This window comes from Anas platyrhynchos, chromosome 6, assembly GCF_047663525.1.
Source record: "Anas platyrhynchos isolate ZD024472 breed Pekin duck chromosome 6, IASCAAS_PekinDuck_T2T, whole genome shotgun sequence".
In the NCBI taxonomy this organism is placed as follows: domain Eukaryota; kingdom Metazoa; phylum Chordata; class Aves; order Anseriformes; family Anatidae; genus Anas; species Anas platyrhynchos.
Window position 1 is genome coordinate 19513819 of NC_092592.1, and position 18512 is coordinate 19532330.

At 41.3% G+C, this 18512-nt stretch overlaps 1 protein-coding gene across 5 annotated transcripts in view; it reads left to right on the top strand.

Moving 5' to 3' along the window:
* Positions 1 to 18512, top strand: part of NDST2 (N-deacetylase and N-sulfotransferase 2) — a 130139-nt gene that overhangs the window by 24347 nt on the left and 87280 nt on the right. For 4 of the 5 annotated variants that reach the window (XM_027459795.3, XM_027459792.3, XM_027459798.3 and 1 more), the window contains exon 2: positions 1625 to 1704. The gene's annotated coding sequence lies outside the window, so the exon portion shown is untranslated. Of the gene's footprint in view, positions 1 to 1624; positions 1705 to 16254; positions 16276 to 18512 lie in introns of those variants that run through there. The other variant, XM_072039538.1, reaches the window with a different exon arrangement.

Genomic DNA, 18512 nt, shown 5'->3' on the forward strand with positions numbered 1-18512 from the left:
TAATTTAATCAGGTAAAAAGGGATATAACTAGGAACAAGGGAATGAGATTATAAAATATATTAAAGCATGGCCTAGTCTCCCGAAAGGAAAGGGTGGAAGGACATATATTATACAAACTGGTAGAAAATTTCAGAAAATAATCTAACATCAAAGAGTCAGCTTTCAGATGAAAATAGATTGGATAATTTAGTAAGGCTCTTTCACCCATTTAGTTTCTGTTTGCTTTTGAGGTATTAAGGAAAGTTGGCAGCCTTTCTTAACTCTGTATTTTTGCATCCCTAATGCTTCCTGCTGATTCCTATCTGCGTTATTGCATACCAATGCTCGATGCTGCCTTTCGTTAGAAAATATGTTTAAAAAAGGAGCATTAGTGCAAACAATGTAAAAAGATGAAAGGGGAGGAGAAAGGTGAATAAGCTTTGTGAGTGACTTTCAACAGCATTATGTTGCTGCACACTGCCTAGAAGCTGCGGTTGGAAATGAATAGGAGCTAACTAATATTCAGATATGGAGGTCTGGTTGCGCTGTTTTGTTTCTGATTTCATCTCGGTAAATGGTGGGGATGGAACTCCCAGAGTGTGAGTTACTACTTGTGTTACGTTCGGCCAGCCTGCAAGGGAAGGGATGGTAAGATCAGGAGTAAACCTTTTTAGCAGCAGAGAATTTTTCCTTAATGAACCAAACTGTGTCTTAAATTGCAGCCAGAAAGTCAGTTTGACTGCATCTGAGAGAATGGAGAGCTGCCCTAAACTTCTGGTTTGGTTTGTGCCAAATTGGCCATGAAACTGAAAACCTTGTGCGGTGCCAGTTGCTTCTTTTCTGGATGGGCTGTCAGGTGCCTGGTTGGCTCTGGTGTGCTGAAATGGAGGTGATGAGGAGTCACCCCGTGAAGCAGCAGCCCACGTCGCTGGCTCGTGAGAGGAAATACGTGGCTGTGCTTGGCATTTGCTGGCTGACTCCTGTTGGCTGGGAAGCAGCCCTGGAATTAACATGAGGAGATTATGTAAAGAATTTGGGAAGTGTACCAGTTTGGGGGGTTTTCCTTTATAAAGCATAGAAGTGGAACCTTAGTTTTCAAACAGCGCTAAGACAAAGCTAATTTATGACGCTCCATTGCATTTCGGTACATGGTCTCTACATGGATCTGTACAAGGATTTAAGCTGCTGTCTGAGCTCCAATATATAGAGGGCTTAATCTAAGGGGGTGTTTTATCTCTTCCATTATGAGGAAAAGTCTTCACGTGAAATTTAAAGCCAGGTTCTGAGTGCCGTGATGTGTACCAGCGTGGAAGTTGTAACTCTGACTGGTGAACTGTCAACTCTTAAACAAGCCAGGAGGTTCTTACCGTATTCGTTCCCTTCCTACTTTACATTTTACATAATTTGGGATCACTTTCGGTGACTAAGAAATACAGTTGTTACTTCTACTTGCTGGGTTTTAAGGAGGCACAATAATGTGCACAACCGTCTCATTGAATGATACAAGTTTAGAACAAAATATGATGATTTGTTCAATGTGTGTGCAATGATCTTTATACTCATATAAAGTAATCTTTGATCTTTCTTTTCCATCTATCTCCGCTCCAGACTCATTTTGCTCTTTTTTTTTTTTTTTTCCCCCAGCTGGAGGGTGCAATTGTGAGCCAGGCATTGTTGGCTTTTGCTCTGTATGCTGGCTTCTGAACAAAGGTGCTGCTGAAAGGGTGAGTATTTAACTTACATCCTCTTTGATGTAGATTTATGTTCCTAGGAACTGATAAATTTAAACTCACCAAACCTGTCACCTTGAAGTGTATCTAGGTTTGCTGTGGAAAGAATCTAATCTACCAGCTCATAAAGCTTTGAGCATCAGCCATCAAAGCAGTGTTAAATTCTGGTTTAGTGTAAATTGTGTGGCATTCTGCAGTACCACAGACCAGAGAAGCTGAAAGGTGAGCATCTCTGGCCTCTGAATTCGCAGATCTGCATTTAGAGCAACAGAAATCTCAAAGACCTTGAAAATAAACAGTAATGCAAATATGATTCCTACTGAGTGACCAATATGGAAAAGGATGGCTATGAGGGGTGCTTGACTACCCATTTGATACATAGTTGTATGAATTCTTCATCAGATCTGACATCTAACACATCAGTTGTCTTCTGAAACTGACTGAGGTACCCAAGCATTACTTGAAAGAAAATGAAAAAGAAAACAGGCTTTTATCAACTAGAAAAGGCTACTTGTGAGATGGGGAATAAGTTTAATTCTGTTGCACTGCCAAGACAAAGAAGGGACTGTTAGTAATTCAGCAGGAATTTCTAGAAATATATCCCTTGAGTCAGTGAAGTACTGAGTGTGCCAGACATGTGAAGGTGCAGCGTGGGGGTGAGGATGTCATTTTACAAGTGTTTTCAATTGGCAGTGTATAGATTAAAACAACAGAGGATTAGCACAGAAGGGAACTTTTGAAAACATCTCGGAGCTTTATGGTTGTGAAATAGTGTTTGTAGATTTTATAGATTAATATCTACACACAAACAAAACTGTGTATATAGAACGGTATTAGAACCTGAAGGAAGGGTAGATGAAAGTAAATATGTGATGCCATAAAGTCTGTATTGGTCTGTTTTTCATATGACTGCATTAACCGTCAGAAATGGGGATGCATAATGTTTGAAGTTCATTCTTCAAGAGCATCCATAAAACTTTATGCTGTTAGGTATTATGTGTGTATTGGTCTTCTGCAGACAATTTTCTTCATTCATGCTCTTTATTTAAAAACATGGGTGTTATCTACTTGTACCCATAAAAGCGCCCTGCATTAGAGGCATTAGCTTAATATTTTAGGATCTGAAGAGAGTCATGGGTAAAACATTCTAGAAACTTGCAACTAGTAGACTAAAGAGGCTTTTTATATACAATAAAGTATATAAAGTAAATATCTTGACTTTATGAAGAAAAATATCTGAGAATGTTCAAGATTAAAAGCAAATATTGTATATTCCATTAGAAAGCTGGACTCTCGGACTTGAAACTTGCATTTCTAGTTCTTGAACATACTGAGATAGATTGAAATTTGGTCTGTTACTGGTATTGTTTCCCATAGTAAAGCTTTTAATAGAGATGTTTAAAGTCTAAAAGGTATTATTATTATTTTTTTCTGTTTTTTCCTTTTTTCTTTTACTTTGCTCATTTCAAAAAAAAAAAAAAACAAAGCCTAATGAGTTTCAGGGCATACCTTTGAAATCTTGAAAGGCAAGGGAAGATTCTCATCCTGTTTTCGTGCATAGATAAGTATGCCAGGTGGAGCAAAGTGTTGTTCTGTGATTCCTTTATAACAGCTATCAGAGAAGCCCTCCTGACTAAGGAGACGCAGAGTCTCTTAACAGAAGGACACTAAAATAAGTAGTATACTGCATAAAACTCACCGCTAGTTCTGTGTGTCAGAAGGCTGTCCCTGGCTGACATTTGGCACAACGATACCGATTGCAGTTGCCAGTTGTGCTCAGCATGTTTCTGCTGTCAGGATGCGGTGAAGAGCAATCATGAGGAATATCACATGCAGAAGGATTTGCATGCAAGCAAGACGTGAACTTAATAGCAGGAGATGGCAGGTAAATGTGAGGAGGTAGATGTGAGGCCTAGAAGAATTTGTAGATATGAGGTTGTAATTTTATTACTAATCACAAGGAATAATTCTCTGTACCTGGGGGGTTGTTGAGAATAATCATTTCCAGCAAGGTCTATTTCAGCAATTCCTGTGGTACTTTTGAGGCTAAGTATCTTTGGTGTTTTTATGTTTAGCAGCTAAGTCACGCAAGACTCAATGGTATGACTGAGTTGGAGGTTACGTGTTTTTTCCCTAAAGCTTGCTGTTGCATACAAGGCCCTAAAACCAAACAAATCTTATATGTTGAAAAGTGTCAGGCCACTTATTAAGGAGACTTCTGTTTTTGTTGTCCTCTCAAAAGGAATGGATTCCTAAGGAAAGGAATACACACAAAAACTCAATCAGAAAAAAAAAAAAAAAAAAAAAAAAGGACAAAAAACCCCACCCAGCTTCTTTATTTCCAAATGCTCTTTTATAAAGATAGAGTTTTGGTGATCTGAATCAAGGTGCTGTTTTCCTCTTGTCACTTCTTTCATCCTTTTGAATGATGTACTGTATGCATTCCATGGTATTTGTGTACTTGGCCAAGCTGTGGAGATGCAGTAGGTTCACATGGCTAACGAGAGCAGTATACAATGCAAAAGTGGGATCTGTTCATCAAGCAGCCTATTTGGCGACACCTGTTTCAGATCTGGGGTGCTTTTTTTAGTGTGAGGACAGGCAGGAAATAAAATGAGAGTTTGAGGCCTTTCAGGAACAGGCATAGTGCAGGCTTTCCTTAATCCCGATGAGGCCAGAGGTATAGAACATTTCTTCATTTGGAAAAAAATGTTGGATTCAGCAATGTAATTTTAGGTATTGAAAGGAGCTGATGGTTCATCCCTGACGTTCTGTGGTATCTGTTTCTTTGTGCTCTGATTTGTGATGGAGGAAGGTTTGAACACTGCCTTTGATGCGTGTGGAAAGTGTAGAGGGATCTTTGGACTCCGTATGTTAACGCATTACCTGCTGCTCTTCATTTTGTGTACCCAGAGAACTGATGGTTTGGAGGTGGCTGTAAGAGCACGTACTGCAGGAAAGCTGTCTCAGCCTCCTTTTCAGATCATCACCCAAACCAGAAGCTCAGGCTTTCTGAACCAGAAGTTCAGAGCTCTGTTTTAGAAATGAAGGGTTTGAACATAAAGTGCTTTTCTGAGGAGCTGTAGGCACACAGGGCTGAATTATCAGTAACTGCCTGCAGCAGGCTCTTTCTGTTGAGGGATTTTTTAAAGTAGACTGTAGCAGCATCGTTGCGATTCCTTTCCGATTTGCTGGCTTTTGTGGACTAGAGTACATGGGGGTGGATATTGCACTGAATTTGGTGAGTCTCCAAAGTTGGTAGGATTGTTCCCAGCTGTCAGTGACTCACAGTAGCCGAGTTGCCTTCTCAGAGTTCAAGTTAATGGAATTTGCTGTTCAGTTCCCCTTGAATTGGCTGGCAGAGATGGAATTTCCCGTGAACTAGGAAAGGCAGGAGAAATTCTTCAAAGTACAAGCTTTGAATTTGTGTAGCATCTGAAAAATTGCTGAGAAGTGCAGTCCTTCCTCATCTGGATGAGAGTAGCTCCTTGCCAACAGTCTTGCTTTCAGGCGTTTCATTTTGTTCTGTCTAAATTCCTACACTGTGCTTTTTGCTGAACATACCCAGTTTCCAGAGGCGTGTTAAAAATGTGATGAAGGCGTGTTACATGATTGTTGTCCTGTTTCTTCTCCACATGGATGGCAAACTTCGTCTGGATTTAGAGGTTGTATTCTGTCAGCAGGATAACTACTTAGTTTGCTATGTCAAAGAAAAGGGGTACAAATAGCACCGAGGGAATTCATTTGCGGAATTAATGTATTATTTACTGAGCAGTTCAGCTCATTTTTACCAGGCGGGTAATCTGTACCTTTCATGTTAATATGGAGGGATATCTGAGGTAGCTGGGGAATACCATGAAGAATGGGGACCTGGGTTCACATGTTGATTTTGACTGTTCTGGTAGTGTGTGATCGCTCCAGGGAGCCTGCTGGGCTCTGGGAGAGCTGCATTCGGCTGTAGGCAGTGTTCAGTGTGGCCTCTTGAACAGTGAAGAATCAGTAGGATGGTTTGGATTTCGTTTATTTTCTTTAAAGAAAGCTGTTATGTGACTGAAAATCACTCATTTGCCAAAAGAAATAAATCTTCTGAAGCTTATTTGCCTTGCTGGTGCTCTGTTTTAGAGTATCAGAATGTTTGGAGCATGTTCAGACTATTGCTGGTAATGAGTCAGTATCTGACTAGCCCACATTTGTGGCTTGGTTATACTGCGTGCAGGGCCTTGTTTCCTCCTTTTTGGCTGTGATTTGTACCTGTGAACCTTGGAACGTGTATGAAAAGTATCTTTCAGTTTGCAATGCCATGTGAAAAGGATAGAAAATAGAAAATAGAGTGTTTTCTACCCCATGTTTCAGCTTTTCAATTTTCATTAATCTATTAGGGTGAAAGTCCAAGACAGAGTAAGAAGATGACATTTAGTACGCTAATCAGATAATCAAAGAGGGATGAGGTAACGGACACAAATTTATTTTCTGGATATGCGAAGGAAGAATATTCTGAGAAGATTAAATGCGTATCTGCTTCAGCCTTTATGTACATTTTTCCATTAGACAGCACTACATCACTGCAAAGACTAGTGATGACCTCTTGCTTCTTTTTGGTTCTATATTTGCTTCCTTCATATGCCCTTCTGTAAGCAAGACCTGCAAAATTTTTTGTCGTCTTCAACTGAATCACACCAATACTGGTTTGCCGTGATGATAATTGCTTGTGAAACTGCTCTGTTCTCTGATATCAGTCTCTTACCCCAGGTTTGCCTGGTTTCTTCAGCCTTTAGTGCCCACTGGTCAACTCGTGCAGCCAAAGCAGGGACTTCAGATGTGTTTGGGTACATGTCCAAATATTGCTTTAGATGATTAACTGTGGCTATGCTTCTAGTCACACTAAGAAAGCAACATTTCTGACTGCTTACGTACATGATACATCAGGTTTCGGGGACTTTATCGAGGGACTTCATTTTCCCTGCCCTAAGTATTTCTGCGGAGGTGAGAAGCTGATAAGATAACCTTGGCCCCAGCTGACTAGGTCTTCCCTTCATAAATTGGATAAGTTTTAGTATTCATTTTTTACTAAGATCTTTCCTGTTAAGAGGATCTTTGAAAGTTATATCCAAGTAATGAGATTGAAAGTAACCAATCTCAGGGCTATAGGGGATGACATTTATTGTGACATAATGACCCTTCTGGGGTCCTTTTCTCCATCAATACAAAGTACCCATCTCAGAGTCTGGTAAATCAGCTTTCATTTTTTGATAAATCTGCCATCACAAGACAATGTTTTCACTTGAAACAGCCGTTCTACCTTGCACTTTGTTTTCTGAATGCTTGTGGAGGGTGGGAGAACTTCAGTGCATTGACTGCTGAAGACCTCTTTTCCCAGGTGCATTGGGAAAGGTGAAATTAAAATGTTAAAGATAGGAAGTCAATATGTAGTAAACTAAGGTATCTTAAATCATGCTCTGGGCTTCTTATTCAGAGATAATTTAACCTGGATTTGCTGTTCTTTAAGCTTCCTTTCCAAGTGCTCTGTAATAACCCCCAAATGAAAGCTCCCTCTGTGTACATGAAGGAGTTTTGCTAACGATCTCTCCTATTGATCTCAGTGGTATGACTGATCCAGCAGTAGTCATACAGTAAATGCAGAAGCTTGTAGTGTTTACCACTTAGATTTTCTCAGCTCGATGTTGTGGCACTGACTTTGATACTGTTCAGAGTCCTAAGAGCAGTTTTTACTAGAGGTCACGCTGTAATTAACATCAAACTGATTAGAGTAGCCTATTATAATTGGTCTGAGAGTTGTACTATAGTCCCTCGAAGTACACAACAGGTGATAATACTGAAAATACTGCACTGATACCATACTGTTACCTGCACTTCAAAGTGCAGTTCTCCACTCTCTTTTAAGGCAGTGAAAAGGCTGCAAGAGGGACAGAGGTACCCACACAAACAGCAAGTAGCATGGTGACACACAAATACAATTCAAAGTTTAAAAGTTTGAAACTTCCTTGAGTATGTGACAAAGGTGAAATGATATATTTTGGAATTAGTGAATGCTTCAGCACAGGTAGTTTAAAACCTCATTTTTTACATATCTTCATCCACACAAGAACAAAGTTACTCAGAAGAGCCAAAGAGAAGCAAACCTGAACTGCAGACAGGCGGTGCTTTTTGTTATGCCCTGATTTGTCTGGGGAATTCATGGCCATGCTTGTTCTTAATTCTGAGGTGCAGATAGCAATCAGTGGGACTGGGCATGCATGACTGATGGAAAGGAAAAGAGAAAAAAAGGGAAAACAAGAACTAGATGGAAGAGGATAAGAGCTCATACAGTACAATGTGTCCGCCAGTTTCTAAATACTGATTATGTCCATGAATATTTTAATTTAGGATTTCTTGAAACTTTTCAACCAGAAGGGAGTGGCTTACTCCCAAACTGTCCAATATTTGAACAAGATAAACTCCTGCTCTGACTTATTGTCTTCTGTACTACCATAAAGTCTCCTGATATTTTGAAGTAATGCAATCATTAACTACCAGGGAAACAATGCATTGAAGTTCTGTTTCTAGAAGATGCTTCTGGGTGGAGGGGGAGCCCCCACAGAAGACTGTGGTTAATTCAGTCTACCTTGTTCTCTGTTCTGTGTTTCCTCTCAGTCCTGTAATTCATAACTTTTGTTCTTCCTGACCATACCGATGGTGCAGAATTCCTTCAGTCATTCTCTCCTTCCCGTTCCCTTCTGGATTCATCCCAGCTGACTGCTGCAGTCTAATAGAGGAAATCTCAGCCAAACTGTGTAATCTCATGTTTTGGAAATTGAAAATCAAAAGCATATGTTTCAAGTGATAAAAGGAGTAACTCCATCTTACAGTACCTGAGCTGCTGCTCAAGTGGCCAGTTCTGTGACAAAAAGAAAGTAATCTGACAAGTTTTTAACAGTCAGGAAAATATTATCCAGTCAAAAAATCATTTTTAAGTTGAGAATGCTGTAGACTATTTCTTTTAGTGAGCCACTTGGGAGTATATGAATGTAAGGGAGCAGCAGTTTGCTGTATGTGTCCATAGTGCTCACGGCAGGGGGTGTGCAGAAGTTCTTCAGCCAAGCCCTAAAGGCAGCGAACAATCTTCAGGATCACCCATCCACCACTGACTAGTTGGCAGCCTGTATCCTCTACCTGAAATGGCCCCTGGCGCTTACCATCTGCCATGGAACTATTAAGAAAGTAGTACATTTAGTCTTTAGGGTCCATGATGTTTTCTGGTTTATCGTGTTTTTGTGTGTTTGTTGTTTTTTTTTTCAATTTACCTCATGTTAAAGTCCCTCATGCTCTGTGGCTCTAATTTGTGTTTGAGCTGTTTTCTTGCTCTGTTTTCTTAGGCTGGCATAACGAATCCCTCTTGCTTTTGCTTTCAGTGTTTTAACTTCAGTAGCTGAATTTGAGGTAGCTTACTTTCTAAGCCAGTACAGGTGAGGAAAAGCAGCAACACAAAGGAGGTACATCGCAGTAATGCACAGAGGGGAGAGAAAGAGAGAATAATGGGATGATGAAAGGCAAAACATTCACTGAAATGAGCTTCTAAAAAAGCACGGAGAGCATGTGTGTGTGTGGTGGGGAGGGAGTTGTCTCAAAAAGCTGTGTTTGTTCCCTGGAGGCTCCCGTGTGCTATAATTGAGTCAACATGTCAAAGTGAAGTATGTGGCGAGCTTTGCGAGTGGGGGAAAACTGCTTCTGCACATACAGGGCTTGGATGAACCCATTCTTACAGCAATAATAAGCACTCTGCTTTTGCATTGCTGAAGCCACAACACAGCAGAATAGCTGTCCAGCCAGGCTCTGTAGCCGATGTTTCTCTAAGAAATGCTTTAAATCTTTGTTTGGTTGGGAAGCTAAGAATAATTGGCTTTATCTTTGCTTCTGTTGTGGATTTGAAAGAAGTTGGTGAACAGAGGAGAAGATGACTGAATTGCTGTTGAGATACAGGCAAAGCAAGCTACAAGGGCCTTACTTAATGATTTTTAAATCTCAGAGGAAACAAATCCCATTCCTTGCATGTCTGTTTCTCATGCTGGTGTTATGTTTTGGAGACACACTGGCTTACTTTTGTTTAGTGTCTGCATTTGTGTGTTTAAAATGGATGGAAAAGGGATGATTGCAATGCTCTGTCCCAGCTGATACTCGCAGCCTTTGGCTGTGTGACTTTATGCTTGGTGCTGCACTGGCACCTCTCTCCTAGCCAAAGCTGACTGCAGCTTCACCCTAGGACTTCACATGAACTTGAAGATCTTTAAAGCCAATGTTTCCATGCTAACAAGCTAATTTTGTCTTGATTGGTTTTTATGTAGAATCTTTACCTTTGGTGCTTTCATATTTTATAAATGATTCTTCCTGACATATTTGATGTTGTGATTGTTTCCATAGAGACAGCAATGGCAGAAACCTGCACAAGGAAGGTGACAGCACTGTATTTTCAAGATTAACTGTTTTACAGAGGAATGGTTTGAGGGGGTGGGAATATAAAGTAGATTTTTCCAAACAGTCACAGAATATTTGGGAGTAGTTGAATAACTACTGGAGGTCAGAGAGAAAAGGCAGCAGGACAGAAGAACTGGTTTGTTATTTTGGCGTTTGTCTGTGTGGGGAAGCAGTGAACAGAAGGTCAGCCGAGAAATACAAAGTGCTTTCAGCAACACATCCCCTTTATTGCTGCTCCAAATGAAGATGAAATTCTGAAATGCAAAAATCTGCAATGTACAAATTATCTCAGAGAAGAGGCAGAAGTTGACATGCCTGTGAGACAGCATGTAACACACCTTTTTTAATTTCTGCCTTCCAAATTCACAACCTAAATGTAGGAAGCTTTTAGCATTAGCAATCAGGCACTTACAAAGCCATTAGTGAGAGCTGCAACCTTTTCTTTTTTTCCTTTTTCTTTTTTTAACCCTTGGTAAAAAGCTGTCTGATTTTATTTTTTGGGCAGCAAGGCTTGATCCTTTTCATTATGCATTGTACTACCCATGTTTGCCAGCAAGATACCTTGAGAGAATGCAAGCGTTTGATGGGAACCCTTGCTGTGGCCGAGAGGCTTGTTTTAAAGTATTCGGTAGGAGAGACCAGCATCCCCTGACATGTCTGTTTGTAGCAGGTCTTGCTGTTTCTGTCTACGGTGTGGTCATTTGAAGCAGTTGTCTGAACTATAATGTATGCCCACCTTTCTTGTATCGGCTCGGGCAAGTGGGAGGGGATAATGAGAGAGATGCTTGTAAACAGAGGCAGCTATTTTCTTTCAGGGATGATCCCTTTTCACTGAAGCGTCTGATAGCATTCAAAGTGCCCTTTCCATCTCCACCACTATTTAGGTGCCTAAGGGCTGCAGGCAGGCTTGGGACTTGGAGCCCACGTTGCTCTGCCCAGGAAGAGCAAGTCAGGCAGCACTGCCCATCTCCAGGTGGCAGGCACATCTCTGGCCCTGGGGAAATCAAGCAGGCTGGTAGTAAGACACAGGTGCTACACTCCAATTTAACACATTGTTAAATTCAGATCTCATATGCCTTCCAGCCAAAATATGGCATCATACTGTAAACTGAATTCGTGTTATATCTTATTACACTGGGGAAGAGAAGCAGGCAGCTGGGAACTTGGGTTGCCTTGAAAGTTACAGAAGTTACTCATTTGTCAGTGCCTGAGGCTTCTTAGGTCACATCTGCACGGTACCTCATCTGGTTTTTGCATTATTTTGATATCTTTGGAGTGGGGGTGAGTAAAAAAAATAATAATGTAATTTATAGTTCTTCTTTGTATTTATATGCAACATTTTGCACAGCTGGCACGTTAGGAAGTGTTTGATTCTGCTTTTCCCTTTGCCCAATGAAGGGGAAGTTTCTTTGTTTTTTGCCAGCCAGAATTACTGTGTGTAAAACTAGAAAGTAGTTTAGAAATCCTGGATTAGTTACTTGTAGCAGAAAGGCTGAAGTAAATTGTGCCATCTGGTCTAAATACTGCCCTCGTATTTGCAGAATGATACAAAATTAAATGAAGTCGGTTTCTCCTTGAGAGAAGTGTATTTATAGATAGTTAAGCTGCTGAGATGCTGAGTTAGGAAAATAAGAAGATTGGTTAGGACCCCTTTCCTTTTGGGGTTGTGTGGCTGAAGTGGGACATGACTGGAAATTCAGCGGTACCGTGTGCTCTTTGGCTGATGACACCGCGTTATGCAACCAGGTCAACTTGCTTCGTGTTCTCTCCAGCCATGTTCATTCCTACCTTGGAATGACTTTTATTGAGAATAGCTCAGAGATATTTGAGCTATGGTTGTCAATTTAAATCAGGATGCTTTGGATTTCCAGAATGCCGTCCTCAGAATTGTTTGAGCTCTGAACTTGTTGGAAGATTTCTGTGTGCTTTCTCTTTCTCACCATGTTTGTTTTTTTAGTCTGTTTTATTCCTAGAAGCCCTTTTAATGTATGCTTTGAAAGATGCACGTGGAGTTGTTTTGATTGTTTCATTTTCTGCATCTTTATAATTAAATATCTGTCTTTCTTGCTTGTTCTTTCTCCCATCTTCATTTCAGCCAGGTAAAATCTGAGTTTTATTTCATGTTGCTCATAAGAGTGAACTCATTATTTTGCCACGTTGATTAGAAATTGTCTTTAGAGGTGCAGAAGCCAGAGGCATTGCCTTTTATTTTTATCCATGGCATTCAGTGGGGTATCTGCAGACCTGGGTGGAGATTCCTGGACATGAATCTTTTGCCCTGTCAAGTTGATAAATGTGTCATTATTCTGGGGCTGAAGGGTTCTGGTTTATATGAAATAAAAGGGCACCGAGGACCAGAAAAGCATAATAGTTGACATTGACTTGTGGGTGTCAGGCCTGGCTGCCCTGCCAGTCCCTCAGCTCTTCCATCTTTTTGCTGTTTTGTTTTTTTTTGCTCTTGTGTTAATTTATTGCGCAGTATCCCTCTCTGTGAGTACTTGTGGATATGGAATATCTGACTGACTGAGCTTTTCCTCAAGGTTGTGAGCAGGAACGGGAGAGTTCCTGTCCCCAGTGTTTTCACATGTAAAGTGAATCAGGCTGAGGCATCTGTCCATTGTGTTAAAGCATCTTTCAAGACATCTCCTCTTGGACTCTAACTTCTGTCTCAGTTTCTGCTGTGCTAGTAGGGTAGATGGATACTCAACTCCAAATCTATCATATTTGCTAAGTTCTAATTAATTTACTTTTAAAATACATGCTCATTTTGCTCTTTTAATGTGGTACTTCAGTGAATAGCTGCAGTGAAATGTTCTACCGCTAAGTCATAGCACTGTGAGGGTGTAGTAACTTCTCCTGTTAATTTTCTTGCTATGCATGGTTTTTAGAGTGGACACTTGCATGGAAAAGCAGTGCATTTGGTGCTGGGTTCCCAGTTGTGGCCACTGAAGCTGTGTTTGTTCCCCGAGCAGGTGCACCGTGGGCTGCTGTGGTGTGGCGTTGCCAGCCAGTCCCAGCAGCGCGGCTCACTGCTGCCTCGCTGCTCTGTGAGATGGCAGCCAGGCGAGATGGCAGCTCTTGTGACTGTGTGCAGACCACCAAACTCGATCACAACCAAAGTCGGCTTCATTCTCAGCCAGCCTGAAGCTATTGCTGTATTCCAGCTTTTATTCTTGCATGACAGGCACACATGGTGGGCAGTCCTTTGAATGTTGGCCACACTGTACTGTTTATTCTTCTGCTTAGGAAGCTGGGTGAGACCTTGATTCTGTGTGGGCATGCTTCTCGCTGCACTTCAGTACCTCTCTGTAGGGTGCCTTGTGATGCTAGCTTTAGTCTATGCGTTGGAGATTTAATTTCCAAAACATGTTTCTTGCTGGTGAGGCACATCTACGTTCCCTTTCTGGTGGTTGTAGGAAACTGTGCAGTAGAAAAATATGGTCGGTATGACTCTTTGCTCTTGGAATGCTTTTTGGCACATTTCTGACTGGTAACACTGTGGTAGTATCTTTCCCCCTTGCCTGAAGTACACTGCTAGAATGGATTTGGGAAAGCTCTCCTTTTCCATTGGTGTGGAGTCTGGATCACAGCAAGACAAGTGGATGATATTAGTAGACTGCAAGTCTTTGAAGTATGTTACAATCAGCTTCAGAGAGAAAGAAAATCCCTTCCCTGAGCTACAGATAAACAATAATGCTTTCAAACCTTGAAGAGGATCAAGGTGAAACTCAGTGAACAGCAACTGCAGGGGAGATGCTGCTGCTTTGTGACAAGTGGCAAAAATACTGTCTTTCTTTTCGTGCTTCCTTAACAAAGCAAAATAACAAAGTACTCTGAGGTTGTTCTATGAAAGGAACATTAGAAGCTTTTTGTCTCAGATATCCTCATCTTAATAGATGTGGGTAGAATAGATTTTAAAAGAAGGATGCAAATGCCTTCTCGGAATTCCCATCTATCTTCAAAAGCAAGTGAAAAGAACTGAATTCATCTGTTTGTGTGGATGCATTTCACAGCATTTATTTGCCTATTTAGATTTGTAGGGGAGTAACATCTTGCAGCTGCTGTGTCACTCTCAGTTCAGTTGGCTTTGGCTGGGAGAGAGAGAATGGAACAGCCTCATTTCTCTTGTTAAAGTCGTGAGGGAAGAAGGAAACTACATCCATGCTCCTGAAGTACATTTCAAAAGGTAGATATGTCACCCTCTGCCTGAGGTGAAGGAGCTCTCAGGAAGATGTGTTGGAGAGCAGTAGGAAGTGGCTGCAGAAGTGAAGTGACTAGGGTTGCTCCCTCTGAGGCTGCCGTTTGTTTTTTTACAAGATTCCGAGTCTTGGGAGACAAAGGAGAAAACCACATTTTCTCCCAGGATGAAAGTATTTTCCAGAAGCAAGAATGTATTCGCATAGCTTCGACGTGGCTGATAGATAAAAGCTGAAGTTCTGTGGACAGGGGCGTGTATTAACATGCCATATGGGTTGAAGTGTCATGAATGATAAATAAAGACTTATGTAAGAACCTGCAAGGTGAATGTCCAAAATTGAAATAGGAATAATGAAGAAAAATGATAGCTTAAAAAAAAAATACATTTTTAACATACTTGCTGACACCTGATGACTACTGGGAGAATTCAAACCAACTCTGCAGGTCACCTCTAACAAAAAGCTGACTGTATAGATAGGGGTTTAAAAGGTACCACACAACAGCCTGTCCCGGATACGAAACCCAAGTGAGAACAAACTGCAAATTGAGAGGTGGTGGGCTTGGGTGGGGGAGGGAGATTTAAATGTGGCCTTCAGGAAAGAATCTGTGTAAAGAATTGAGAAAGAAATAAGATGGCAGCGGCAGCAGCCAGGATTTGCAGAGCTTTTCAGTCCTTTGTTTGGTTATCTTGCATAAGTGCTTTAGCCAGAGACTCTTTCAGTAGCTGCATGGGGCCGGCTTGGAACACAAACGTGCATGAATCCAAATGTAATTTCCCTGTTGTGCACATTCTGGCTGTGACAGCTCAAGTTATGAATGTAAAATAGCAGAATAAAGTTCAGAAGATGGCCAGGCCTGCAATGTTAATAAGAATTGAATTACCCAGAGCTCCTGTGAGTTCGGCGAAGGTGCTGCCCGAGTTTTAAGTTTAGCTGCTTCCGTGCTTAATTTTGGTGTGCCTTGGAAAAGATGAAATAGTCCGTGTGTCTCTGCATCTAGGTGATAAGGCTTAATAAAGTAACGTTCAAAGCAGGCAAAAGGGTTGATGCTAATTCTCCACTTCAGTTTGTGGCTGGTGCTGGCACACGAACTTGTTAAGCATCGGTGGTTTCGATCTGTAGCAACGAAGTACTGTCCGGGGAACGACAGTATCTTCCCTTTCAGGCAGTTCCCTTCGCTGTGGGGTAATTATCCATAATCTGCCGCTTTCCCTAATTCCCTGTGTTCAAGGGGAACTTGTGTGCAGAAGGGATTTCCTCCTCCGCATGGTACGCTGCTCACAGAAGGGGCACCTCGCCGTGACTGGGGGTCCGCTTGTCCTGGGGCTGTGTGAGCAAGGAAAGGGCTTTTCCCCCTTCTATGCGCAACTTGCACAGCTAAGAGAAGTTGCAAAGTTTACAACTTTCCCTGCTTCTTCAGCATCAGATTTTCCTGGGTCTGTCCTCTCTTTCTCTCTCTCTCTTTCCAACCTCCTTCCATCTCGTGTTACCATGGAGAATGAAATGCCAGTTCCATTCAAGTTGTCGGCTGAATAGGTTTTGAGGTTGATGGATGGTGAGAATCTCTTATCCCTCCTTCTCCAAACACCGCCCCTGCCTGGTTCTTGACATTTCACTTGCCAGGGACTGGCAGTCAGAGAGAGGGAACTGAAAAGGAGGCTGGCAGTGTCCTGCTGAGATGCTTTTTCAGTTCCTTGGATGAAATCAGCAGCCGTGAGAAGGTCTTAAGGACTTTGGTGCAGAGCCTTGTCCTCAAGCTGGCTGAGGCATGAATGCTCACTTGAGTGCGTGCTCCTGCTTCCCCAAAGCACCCAGGGAAAGAAGATTCATACATGACTCTTGCTTCTGTTTATGGCTATGTTTGGAGGGGTGAGGTAACCTCTGCAACTTAAAGGGAAAGGTAAGGAATGAGTCGATATAGTGCGTGCTCTGGCATAACCTCTTTCTCTCAGAGATACTTCTTTTAGACTTCGTTTTAGTGCTGCCTCACGCGAGAAGCGGAATTTCTGCAGTCTGACTTGCCTGGGTTTGTGGCTGGGATGCTGAAGTTAGCAGGAACCTGTGCTTAGTGTGAGTCCAGGAATCCCCGTGTGCACTGGTTGCCTACTTACGGGATTATTGGTAGTGTTAAAACAGCCTCCTGAATAAGGTACTTATTAAAGCAAATATTGGAGCATCATGGATTTTAACAGGCCCAGGGTTGAAATGTGGTGTTGGGGTTACTGCTGCAGTGCATGAAATGGGGCTACAAAGCAGAAAAATCCAAATGATAGCACTAAAATATCACAGAAAATATTTCTTTTGTTGTGATTTATTACGTTTCATGCAAGATGACTATGGCTTTACAAGGAATTGGGAGAATTCTTAGTTAATGGCGGAAGGCTTAAGGTTCTCCTGTTTACTGAAGGGGTTGTTTTGACTGATGGCCACCCAATAGTTTGGGAGAAGCGACTACCCGGCATTGTTTGTTGGTGTGTGGATTTCACTTTTGGAAGTAATGGTGTAGAATTTACATTCAGGCATTTTTTCCAACTATAAGGATTCCGTATACATTAACTTGTTAGGAGAGGGAAAATATTTTTATGACCTTTCAGCTAAAACCTGATGTGTCAGGACCATACCAGCACAGGAATTATACATCAGTGGGTGGCGTTCCAATTTAAGGTCATAAGTGCAAATTTGTTATGTGTGCTTTTGAAAAGCTGTGCTATTGCTAATAAGCGATTGCGAGCTCTTTCTTTCGGTGTATCTCTTCAAATCATTGCAGTGAAAAATATTTCTATACCAAACTATTAATAACCTTCTGTATGTTCCTAAACTTGCTGAACAAATACATCTTCCCCAGTACCACCAGCAGCTTTTGCATGGCTGAGCTTCACAAGAGTTCACTTTCCATTTGATGCTCTCTGGCCTGTTGTTGTTTGACTCTTGTCACCCTGCTGGAGTTTTCCTGCTGCAAGGTAGCTTTTCCTCTTGTGGAAGCTGCTTCCAAAATGCTAAGAGGTTAGCAGCTTGGCCACTGCTGTGTTAAAAGGGAATTTTCTAATTACTGCAGCAGAAAGGCATGGCTGTGTGTGAATATATATAAAACAAAAATAAATATTATATATATGAAATATATGTGAATATACCATCCCATTCTTTAGTTAATTTATTGTAAAGATCCTAATATTGTTTTATCTCAAAGCTCGTTAGGCATAGATATAGATATATTCCATGCATAGTGGACTTGTGATTTTTAGTCACATAAAATAATGAGCAGGACTTTGGTTTTCTGGTTTGAAACTGGTTGGCTGCAAAAAAAATACATTTACAAAAATATACTGCTGAAGCAGCTTTTTACCAGAAATATGTCACCCATGTCAGATGGAGTTGAGAGAAAGTGATACGGTGAGGAAAAAGGGGGGAAGTCCTGTGGGATACTGCATGGTACTGTGGTTTGGGATTAGCTTCCTAATAGGCATCAGCTTCATGTTACCATTCATAAGGGGTAGGGGAAAGGGTGAGCATCTGTTTTATTTAACAGTTTGATTTTGAGGGAGCTGAAACAGAATCAGCACTAAGACTTGGGTTGTGTATTTCAATTTATTCTGTTACCCTGCTGGGTTTTTTTGATTTACATGCTGCCTTCTCTATAGAAAAAATATACTTCTACCTGGTTTTGAGTTTGCATGAAATGAAATCCCTGATCTTTGTCTCCCGCTCTGTTTGTGAGGATTGTTATGTTAATAATTGTAGAGATTGTCAAAAGTTTTTTCTGGATATTTTTGACAGGTTTCAACTTAAGAAAAAGAAAAGTCTCCCAGTTTGCAGCACAGATATATTTAGATTCCATTTGCCCTCTGAAATGCCTCTGTCTTTCCCCCCCTCCCAATATAAACCCTTCCTATTTGTTTGTTTTTGTTTCCCCCCATGAGAATTGCACCGACTTTGTAACAACAACAAATTTTATTCTCAGGATGCTCCTGGTAGCTTCCCTGCTTCGTTCCATCCGGCCTTCAGTTAAATTATTCTTTGAAAAGAAATGTTCATGTCCCACTGTTTTTAGATTGAGAGCAGCAAAATAGTAGTTCTGTAACTGCTCCTCTGTAAACTGTCACTTGGGCCTTTTATGGGTTCTGAGATTTTCATGAGCAT